The sequence below is a fragment of the Netta rufina genome (assembly GCF_964035555.1).
Source record: "Netta rufina genome assembly, chromosome: 10".
NCBI lineage: Eukaryota > Metazoa > Chordata > Aves > Anseriformes > Anatidae > Netta > Netta rufina.
The window spans coordinates 13,934,730-13,946,035 of record NC_140133.1 but is presented as its reverse complement, the minus strand read 5'-3'; positions in this window follow the sequence as shown (position 1 = coordinate 13,946,035).

Below are 11,306 nucleotides of genomic sequence, written 5' to 3'. Positions count from 1 at the left end.
AGATGTGTGGATCTAGATAAAAGTTCTGTCTGTGACATCAGGCATGTGGGACAACCACGTTGTTTAAAGCACTCCGAACAACACCACTTAACAGTTGTAAAATTTATGGTTTCCACATCAGAGAAGCTGTAAGCAACTACACTCCAATGTGTAAAGAGCAAATATGCAAGTAAGAACTCAGCTAGTCATTGGGTTCTCTTGAATATGAAGTGAGAACTGTACCCACTTTGGCTGGACTTTTGTTTCTGTCCTTGGCACTGAAAACATTGCATGAAGAACTCTCCAGTGAAGTTGGTATGAAGAGAGCTTGTGGAAACAGACCTTTGTGCATGCCCCAGGATAACCAGTCAGACACAAGGTAGCCTTAGCCCTGCTGGACTGGCTCTGCAGAGGTTACAATACCCGGGCGTTGTTACGGAATAAAGGTAAAAGATTTGCAGATCGTTTTGTTCTAAGAGAAGAAGCAAATGAACCGGCCTGTATTTTGTTCAAAAACTAAATCTAAATCTGAAGCATCAATTTCTGTCTACATTTGTCAGCAGACCCTGTTCAAACAGAAGTTTTGTTGAGATTAAGGGGTGTGTCCCTGCAAAAGACCTCTGAAATTCGTTTTGTCCTTGTGCCTTTGCTTGCAGCCCGTGATTGTATTTATTCACGTATTTGTCCTTTCCCTCCGTCTTCTCACCTTGCTGCCTTACACAGTTCAGGTTACCAGCGTTTCCATGATGCAGTCCAGAGGTGCCACTGCCTGTCCTTTGGCGTACTTCAGACTAATTTCTGTCTACCCCTATTGCTAGAGCTCCTATTTTCATACCTTCTGGTGTCCCTTTTGTCCATTGAGTGTTCTTAACCATTTCTCTGCTGTACAGACACTTTTGCATTTTCCCATTCATCATCTATCTTCCCTAGCTTCTTGCCAAAAAACTATTGCCATTCCCAAAGCTTCAGCTGTCAGGTTTATCCCAAATGTGTAGTCTATCCCCTCGCCTCCTCTGATGTGGCAGGTCCAGCCTCCTTTCACAACAAGCCCGTGGCTCTTCCCTCACCTTTCAGCGCCCAATCCCTTGCAGTTAGGAGTCACAAAGTCTCTGCTCTTTGGCCTCGCTTTATGGTGAGTGCAAGAAGAAAGCCATTAACACATTTCACTGTTTCCAGTGTTTATGTCCCTGCCCCTCCCATTTCGTGCCCACAGATCCACTCCGTGCCTAGATTTGCAGTGCATGAAGATGGCATTTACTATGCTGTACAGTGCGTGGATTGTTTTACCAATCCTTCCAGCTCAGCACAGCGTGTTGACTAATTCTAAGCATTAAAATTGCAGTGTTAAGTATAAATTACAGCAGTCATAAATGAGACTTTGTCCACCAAATCCCCAACATTTTATATCTTATTCTGAAAACCTTTTTATGAGCTCTACTACATCTGTTAGCACTTATTTTAATTAAACGTATAGCACAGCATGCAGTTCAGTTAACCAGTGCTCCACAGCTCCATTCAGTTTTCAGAGAAAATTAGTAAGCAGTTCCAAATGCATTTTTCTGTCATTCTTCACATGCTGTGCTTGAGCATACATTATAAAAATGTTGATAGAGGATTATATGTCTCGGGGGAAGATAATAGGAATGTGAAAGTTCTTGCTTCCAGGCCATTTTTCCAAATTAGTTTAGGTTCTTGAGTTTTATAAAAGCACTTGATGTTTGGCTGCCGCGTGGATGTCTTCATTAAAGGAACGGGTGTTCTCAGCTTCCAAGCCAGAGGATTACAGAGGTACCTCACCACTGGGAATCTCAGCAAAAAACTGCTCGGTTTATAGGGCTGAGAAATGCTTGCTGCCTTCCACTATGAGTTAAATCCTGTCTGTATCAGAAACTAATTGGATGGGTGTTGCTTGTACAGCGCCTCTCCTGCGACTTTTGGTGATTTTCATCCCCAAGGCTATCAGCCCTACAGAGCTGTATTAGAAAAGATGAAAAAGAAGAATCTGGTTTTAGGGAATGCAGCAGCACGGTCCTTTCTTACAGCTAGTTTGGTGTGTCTCTCCATTGACATCTAGTGTCCACACAGAAGGCTCTTTAGATTCCTCACAGCTACGTTGGCAATATTTATCTCTAAACTTTTAACGATTTCTCAAGACTTCTTATTAATAATGCCAGGTCAACCAGTTGGTGAGACCGATGTGGAAAATGCAGGAATCCTACACTTAACGTTTTGTGTTGTGCAGTGACAGCCACAGGTTTGTGTTCAGTTTCTCCAGAAATCTTTGCAGTGCTTTGTAGTCCAAAAGTGCTAGCCTTTTTCATGTTTTCCTGGGAATACCTGCAAAATACTTTCAGTCTCCATTGTCTTTTCTCCAGACATACAAGAAGCTGTGAACAGTATAGATTTGATGAAATCTTTCTGTAATCAGGTATCACTCTAATTTTCTTTCGTTTAGCAAGAGTCTCTTTCAATGATAGAAGCCTCTGTTAAGCCCTGTCTTCATTACACTCCCATTATATCTCTAAAAGCTATTTAATGAACAACTCTTTTTATCTACTTTTACAATGATAGTGAGTTATTTTCATATTTATCCAGAATATGGTGTAAGTTTGAAGTTGCTACAAAAGGATTTGCTGTTTCGCTTTTGCATAATCTTGAGCAGTGGCAGTGAGCAATTAAGCACATTGTTACTGTACGCTTTGCCCCAAAGGCACCTCCACCTTCACAGCACTTCCTCCTGCTCCTGCAGCCAGCGGCAGGTACACAGGATTTACCCTAGAATCACACTGCCAGGTCCTAGACCAATGTGGAGAAGCCTTTCCCTACTCTGTAAGTTCTGTATACATTCATATTTTAAGCATTTCCATTGCCAGGATCCATTTTCAAAGACAGTTGTTACAAATAAATTATTTTATGAAGGCTTAAAAAGGTTTGTTGCCCTAACATTTGATACTTCATCTCTTCAATCATGAGAAGAAAATGCAAGCAATTAAGGTCTTGCTATCAAAATGTGGAACGTGCAGGTATAGACATCAACTGTAGGATTTTTAGCAAATGTTTATGTTGGATCCTTGACTTTTATTTTCAGTGCTCCAGGGTTTTAAAACTTGTAAGAGTCTTGGGTTTGCTGTTCCATTCTGTAATAAGATCAGAGTGAGCTGGAGGCTAGGATTTCCTATACAGAAAGTCTCCCAGCCTTTCAACCAGCAAATTTTGGTGATGAGTTTGTCTTTATTGAGAGTCTGAAGCGCAGCAGGTGACACCCATTAGCACTCTGCTTCCAGCAGTGACTAGACAATTAGGACTAGTGCAGCAGCCTTCTTAGAGCCAGCTGGTGTTGGGAGGAAATCTTGGCAAGGAAGGCGATCAGAGCAATTCAGCTGGCCAGAAAACAACCAGCCCGTTTTTGCAGTGTTTCAGCCCCAGGAGAGGAGCAGGACAGGTCCCGGGTGCGCCCTGGGCATGGCTCCTGGCCAGGACTGGCTCTGGGATTCCATGGGCTTTGTGGACTCTGTCATTTCCTGGCTGTTCTTGTGATCCATCCCTTTGGCCAGCCTTGTCTCAGTGTATTATAAGCTCCTGAAGAGCTCTTTCTTCCTTTGGTGATACCTGCTGCAATGGGGCCCTGTCCTGGAAACTACTAGTGTACAACTAATGAGGCTGTGCCTTGGAGCAGTAGGAAACTTCTGCTGAAAAAGAGCTAGAGCAGCCTTCAACCTTTCCTGTGAAGGTCAGAGGAGGCTGACAGGATATTTCCCCCACTTTCTGGAAAAATAGCTGTCATCAGTTTCTATGGACTGTCAAATATTTACCCTCTTACTCCTCTTGGTGTTGTATTATTTTAAAATTCTGTTACATTATCCCAGCCATCAGAGAATCTGTATTGAACTTACCTGCTGAATCAAGAGGTCCAGAGTAAGACTGACAGCATCATTTAAATGCATCCTGCTGAGAATATTCATAATTTACCTAGAAAGCCAAACATGTGATCGTGAGCAATAAAGGAACGTGACAGAAGTCGTTTCACTCAGAGCTGTGAATTGTGTGGGTACTGGCAAAGCCTTTACCTTGCAGCTGCTTTATGGTGGGAGGTACAAACACACGTTTGTGTCTGCCCATGTTGCGATCCTTCGGCCACCCTGACTTTTCAGCCCTGGCAGGACTCGGTGCTTCCAGCAAACCCAAATCCTGCCTTGGTGGTGCCGTGGCTGCAGCCGAGAGCATCGAGAGCATCGCGTTGCTGCAGCAACTCGTCGGCTGCCCTGGGGACTGCGTTGCCTCGGCGACACCGGGTGGGCTGATGCTGCCGGAGCAAATCGCCCCAGAAAGCAGGGCAGCCCTGGCCTTTTGGGGAGAATGGTGAATGGGCAGAGGTGGACGGCCTCTGGGTGGGACCACTGGGGTTGGAGACAGAGCCTGGCACGCCTGATCCCTCGCAGGTGGTCCGACGAGGCGGCTGCCGAACGGAGCTTGCCACTTGGTGTGCTGGGCAGGACAGTGTCAGCAGGAGGGATTAGCTGAAGGGAGGAAGGCAACGTAGGCAAATACCTGTGTTAATATTGCTAAACATACAGCCTCCCACCTGGGTGACTGCAGGCAGTCCAGCAACCAGCCCCAACTGGTAGGGAAATGCTGACAGGTCTTCAAGATGCCCTTTATCACAACGGTGATCCTGAGATCGGCACCAAAATTCCTTCTGGGAACCTCACTGGAGCCACCTGAGTAACTGCTCATCAGAGGAAGGGGTTCGAAGTCTGATGCACAGTCATCAGTTAGCCACAGCACGTGAAGAGCAATTTGAAAAGCAAAAAGATGGTAAAGGACAGAAGAATTTATACAAAAAGTCAGGTAATTTGCTGATCATTTGTCAGATCTTGTGGGAATCTTCGCTCCCTTTACACTGTTGGATTGAGAAGCCTCTTGCCCCCTGTAATTAGCTCTTGAATAAATAGCATTTTTTGAACACAAGCCTCTGTTTCCTGTTTTTGTGTGTTAGCTCTTTTTTTTTCTCGTTTTTTAAGCTTTACACTGATTCTCACAGAAGAGCACAGCCTGCTTTTAGGGATCTGGCGCTCCTTTTAGCCTCTGGGAACATCACCATATGCTGTAGTGTTACGCCTCAGCTACATTACCATACCTGTCTTAAAGTAAACATTTTGTCTGTACTTATAACTGTGACCTTACTCCTTGACGTAGGCTTCTACTTCTGATATTTAGCCTCTCTCTCCGAGCCCTTTGTGCATTTTCGTCAATACATTAGCTGTCTTTATTCTCACAAAGAAAGCTGTGCTTGTGTTTATAAAGGATTCCTGAGCTGTGAGAAATGTTTCTCAGTGTGTGCAGTTTTGCATCATTTACCCTTGAAAGGGTGCAGCTTTCCCTGACCTCTTGCTTTTTCTTGTTTTCTTGTTTTTTCTCAATGCCTCTGGTAACTGCATCAGTAGCCTTGGGATTCACGTTTTCCTTTCACATCCAGGAAAGATCCAGCCTTCGCTTACCCTCTCCCAGCTGAATCATGTATCCGGTCTGTCCTCCTGTGAGCTTTCCATGGCTCAGCCACACCAGATTTGTTCTGGTTCACAACAAACTACCACAAAGCTCACTTCCCTGTCTCGTCCTTTCACCCACCACTTCCCTTTGCTATGAATTTCTCAGTCTTCCCTCTCTCTGCGTCAAAATAACTTCATATCTTCCCTATCAGAATCCTTTATGACATTTCTTCAGTCAATCCTGTGCAGAATCCATCAGTGGTTGTCCTGCAGCGTTGTCCACTGTCCCATCCCCAGCAGACGTGGCAGTGGTTTCTGGATCTCCTCGTCCCAGCTGGGCAGTGCTCTCTAGAAATGTGTGAGGAGGGCTGGTGCACAGAGCTCAACTTGTGCCTCCTTGATCCTGGTCTCCCACCTGACTGAGGTGTTCATCTGCGTTGTGCCACATTCTTAAGCTCAGAAAGCCTCAGGGAAGACACTCATCTTTTGTTCTCTTCAGCAAGCTGCGAAAGTGAATAATGACAGCTCCCTGAGCTGCACTGCTAGTAATGCGTCCCAAACCTACACATTTATGATTCTAATGTTGCCTCAAAGCGGCTTGGTCCCCACACTGGTGCTCCTCCACGTTGTCTGCAGTCAGCAAGGGGTCTCCCTTGCAAGTGCACAGCAGCAGCGGCAGTTCCTCGATGTTCAGTTTGCAGTCAGAAAGAAACTGGAGGCAACGTACAGAAGGAAAACCAACTGTTACCTGTCTATCTTAACACCCTTGTAAAGGTGACTGTTTTTATGACTCACAGCTAACACAAACCAGCTGGAAAAGATGCAGCCTAGACCTACACCGTGGCTTAGAGAAACCTAAAAGAGCATTTAGCATTCACGGTAAGTCTGTGTTATTAAAATAAGCCCCCATCAGTCTTAACTCAGTCAAGTCCTTTTTCAGGTTTTGTAGTTAATTTCTCTTGTCACCCAGAGCAATCCTTAACGTGCAGAACATCAATGAAACTGGAAGATTGGCAGCAAGGTTTGGCTCTTGCTGTGTGTGTGCAGGAGGATCTGAGCGCAGGGGATGTGATGTGCATTGCGATCGTTCCTTTGTTCGCATTTAATGGGACGAGAAACAAGAACGTAATTATGCCCTGTCTCACTCGATCTCCTCCCTGCCTCTACGTATTTGAACTCCGAAATAAAGGCAAGTGGTAATGCAGCTTTTTCTGGCAGTTGAGTGCATCCCTGAGGCAGATCAGAAGTGATGCTGCCCAGATCACTGCACGTTGTGCAGTTTCCATCTGATAAGAGCTTCCCGCTGAGCCATCTCTCGTGGCAGGGAACATGGCCATTACAATCAGTATTTCAAGTACCTAAAAATGATCAAAGTTAGAGGCACGGTGTTTCCTGTTTGTTTTCCTTGTAGGTTTGACAACCCCGTCAGAAAGTGCTAGCTTCGCTTTTTTCCCCTGAACAGCTGGCTGATTTCTGCTTATCCGACAACACCCTTTTGTGTGCTACTAGATTTGAGGATGCCACACCAAAATGGGGTTTGGCTCACAGAACAGCTCTTCCAGTTTAGCTATTTTAGCTATTTATTTTCAGTTTAGCTGCACACAGCAAAGTAAATTCATTTTTACTCTAAACCTATCAACCCCTCTTAAAGCACAGCACGGGGTTACAAAAGATTTGCTGCCTAAGGTTTCTGCAAATTGAAAACACTTTATTAAAAAGGGTGTTTGAAGCGTGCAATTTTGGTTGGCTTCAGAGTGAAATGAAAACGTAACGGCAAAGACAAGAAAGGAGTGGAAAACGCAAAAGAGGATCGGTCGACCTGTATGACACCTGAGAAGAGGGCTCGAGCTGACACCTTTGGGAGGCAATTCAGGACTAACAGTGAAGGAAGGGAAGGCATCACTGATGTGTACTAGACCTGAACAAGGAGCGACCTACTGAGCCCGAGCTGCAAGGCAGTGCTAGGGAGGTACGGAAAAACAAATGAATGAGAAAACACTTGATTGATGAAATTGCCTGAAATAAGGAAGGACGAAAACCACTGTAATATGTAAACACTTTAACTGTAAAGTTGTTTAACCTGAGCTGTGCTAGAAACTGGCAGTGTAATGCATTATTGCTACTTCCTAGGCTACGTAACAGACTCAAAGATGGACTGTGAAATTTTCCACTTAATGACAGGGATATTAAATTATAAAAAAAAGATAAGAGTTTATCTCAAAAGCAATGAGCTGTTTTCTCAAGACCTTGCTGCCTAACTTTAGAAGATACACTGTGGAAGTTAAGCAGTCCTCAAAAGGAGAGAAAGCTCAGCAGAAAGAATGCTGATTTAAAGCTTCTTTCCATTTCCAGATTATTATTTTTTTTTACCTAGTAAGAGAATCTAGACAAGGGGAAAATGTATTCCAGCTGATTAGGATCAAAATCCAAGTCTCAGATGAGCAAAAGAATAGTCCGGATAGAGAAGCCAATAATTAACTATGAAAAAAGCCATGGCAAATGTGAAATCCACTTGGCGTGGAAAGTAGAGGGGAAAAAAGTACAAAAGATTGGAAAATGTTCTTGCAGGAGCAAAAGTGCAGCCAAAATAGAGAATTTGAGTATATGAGGAACAACCCAAAAGGTTACATGGGAGGATTCTTGGGAGTGAGCAAGAATCGTTGCCCAGTGACCATGTTGGTGCCTAGAAAGAAAGCTGTAGGTAGCTTGGTCAACTTGGAAAGAGCATATTGCCATTGCAGCTGTATTCTATTTATTAAAATCAAAAAAATAAAAATAAAAATAAAAATAAAAATAAAAATAAAAATAAAAATAAAAATAAAAATAAAAATAAAAATAAAGGAGCTAAGCACCATCCCAGAGCCACCGGCTGGGAGCCTCCCGTGGCCCCAGAGACACAGGATCCCCTTCTGCACAGGGACCGGCACCACCAAACTGCACAAGTAACACGTTTGAACTTTTCTGAAAAACAAAATAATTACTAATTTCCTTTAAACTGAGGTATTTGAATATCAACTAAACAACGAAGGCAAAAATGACAAAACTACAACCAATCCTCTTCTGTTATTTTATTTCAAGACAGTGATGGATCGAGTGCTGGATGTGACAGGCCTGTTTCAGCACCTATTTTCTTCAACTAGAGCAAAGGGGAAGTGGTGCAGTCTTCATTAAACATACATCTTTTCAGACTGAAGTTCAGTATGAAATAAGAAGCGATGGGTTTTTGTATTAAAGGGCATGGTTGCTTACTGAGTTATTCATATCACAGTATTCAGCTTCTGCTCACAGACAAAAGCAAATAGTTTAAAATGTATTTTAAAATACTCCGGTACTTTGGGAAAGGTAGAGTTCTTGCTGGGATTTTCAACTCTCTATATTTTTACAGGAAAAGACCCAATAAATAAGGTAAAATAGATAAGGCAGCACTCGCTCTATCAGCAGTTCGGACTCTCAGACTGCTGAGGGCTGTCCTCAGGGAAATGAGGTTACATTTAACTTACACTCTTATCACATATACAGAATAACAGATTTCCCATTAATCTCTAAATTCGTATTGAAATAGATTAGGCAAGAATTACTAGAACAGGAGGAAAATCATGACCAGACCTTAGAAGCAGTACTTGGTAGCCAGAGGCCTCATTCACTTTGGAAAATGAATACTCTGGTGCTGGACCAAGTCAGAGAGACTGAAGAAGACTGCTCAGTGCTTTCAGGAAAGAAAGGAAACCTCCCTGTATATGCATGCTTACAAAACAAGTCAAAAAATACTTACGGCTAAAAAGGTATTGAGGAAAAAACAGTCATCAAGAATAATTAAAACATGAGCAGTAGGTGGTGGTGTGTTGTGGTTTACAGGTGCAAAACCCAGCAAGACAACAAGGGATTGTGGCTGCCTAGCTGAATTCTACTGAATATTCAAAACCCTTTGAGAGGTGCTTGTATTTGCAGCCTGAGGTGTTTGTTTCTGTCCACACTATAACCATAGCAAGCATCTATTAACTGTGTTTAAACAAACCGGGATCAAGCTGCATTTACCAGGGCTCGGCAGATGCCAGGTAATACCTGATACCTGTGAAGCACTCACAGTCATCCCCGCTGCCAGGTCACAGGGAGATTTCTGTGATCATTTGACTCAGAAAAGGCTGCGAGGGACTGGCACAGAGCTTCCTGTGCAAAGTCCTCTCCCAGGTGAGCCTTCCTCCTCCGTCCCTTCAATGATTCAGTGACACCAACGAAGCTCAGACGAAGCTGTCTTGGGGCGTGGGAAGTGGTAGATGGCTCTTCAGCCATCGTTTCTGTGACTTTTTTTAATTTATTGCCTATGACAATGTGTAAGCAGCTATGTACCTAATGGAACTGCATTTCCTGTTTTTATCGCCACCATCATCTAGGTGGGGTTTGTACCGTGGTTTGCCCTCACATTTCCTTAACACAAACATCACAGGAAACCAGTGATTTTGAGCAGATCCTCCTCTTCGAAGGAAATTTTGGCAAATTTCAAAAGTTACATGGTTGCCAAGGCGCTACCGTCAGAAAATACTTGTGAGCAAACATTTAGCAGATTTCAAGTTTCCTAGCAGTCAGGTTTCAGAGAATCTAGAGCAGCCATATGACTAATATGCTAAAGAGCTCCTTTAACAACCAACAGAAAAACTAAACAGAAAAATCAAGATGAGCGTTTTCCATGGATATCTCACTTCGGTATCTTATAATTATTCTGAACAAAGCTTCAGCAGGTGAGCTGAAGTGTGACTAAAAGGAATATGAAATAAGAAAAAGACTCTGTAAGCGCAGTGCACTGGGAATTGTAAATATTGCCACTACTACCAAGAGTCAGAGTGAAAAACAATGGGTCGGGCATTCTTTTCCTCAGAAAAATAATATTTGTTTATTGATGGTGTAAATGTTGCTAGGTTACATGGATTAAGTTGAAAACAAAAAAATATCCTTTATGAATCTGTGCACCACCTTCAGCAAAGAATACTGTCAATTTAGGAAAAGTATTTTTCCAGATAATTCAAATTTTCCTGAAATGATGGACCAGACAGAGGGTTTTAATTATAGAGGAGCCTATAGAAGGCAGAATGTTGGCCAACTATTCAATAAGGAAACTTCTTAAGCATATTTAGAAATCAATACCAATTTTAATTTATCAACTCTGCCAGTGCCCAGGGGAAAATATGAAAGCATAAAATAGAAAATATCAATATGACTTTAAAGAAACTGTGACCTGGAATACATTTTCTGTCAAAAGGAAAAAAATGGTGTATAGAACAAGCTGCAACTTGCTGTTATTGGAGGCCAAAACCAGAGAGGTGCCCAAAAGGTGGTTATAATGAAAATTGAGTCCAGAGTTCTGAAACGCAAAGGCACAGATGCGATCTGGAGCTCAGCACATCCCTCAGCTGTGGATGTGGCTTGGCAGAACTGGAGGTGCGGGCTGGCGAAGTGCTGCAGTGCTCTGTGCCTCCTGCTCCTCTTCTAACTGGAGGCAGAGCTGGGGGCTGGGAGATCTTTGGTCTGATTAAGTAAGGCAGTTCCTAGTGGCACAGTGTGCTTGTATATTTTCCAGAAAGAGCAACCTTAGCCGTAATAAATTTTAGTTCACTAGGAAACAAAACTAAAAAGACAAATTTTCCTTTTGTTTGCAGATTTCCCAACAGAGGAATGTCCTCAGACCGTACTGGTGGAAAATGTGGATTGAGATTATCCTGGAAGAACAGACTTCGACCTGTAAAAGAGGCACAGAGACCTCACTTTTCCCAAATGATTCAACGTGTCCTGAAGGTACTGGATCAGCCCTTGAGGTGGCTTTGACCCCTGCCTGTTTTGCTTACG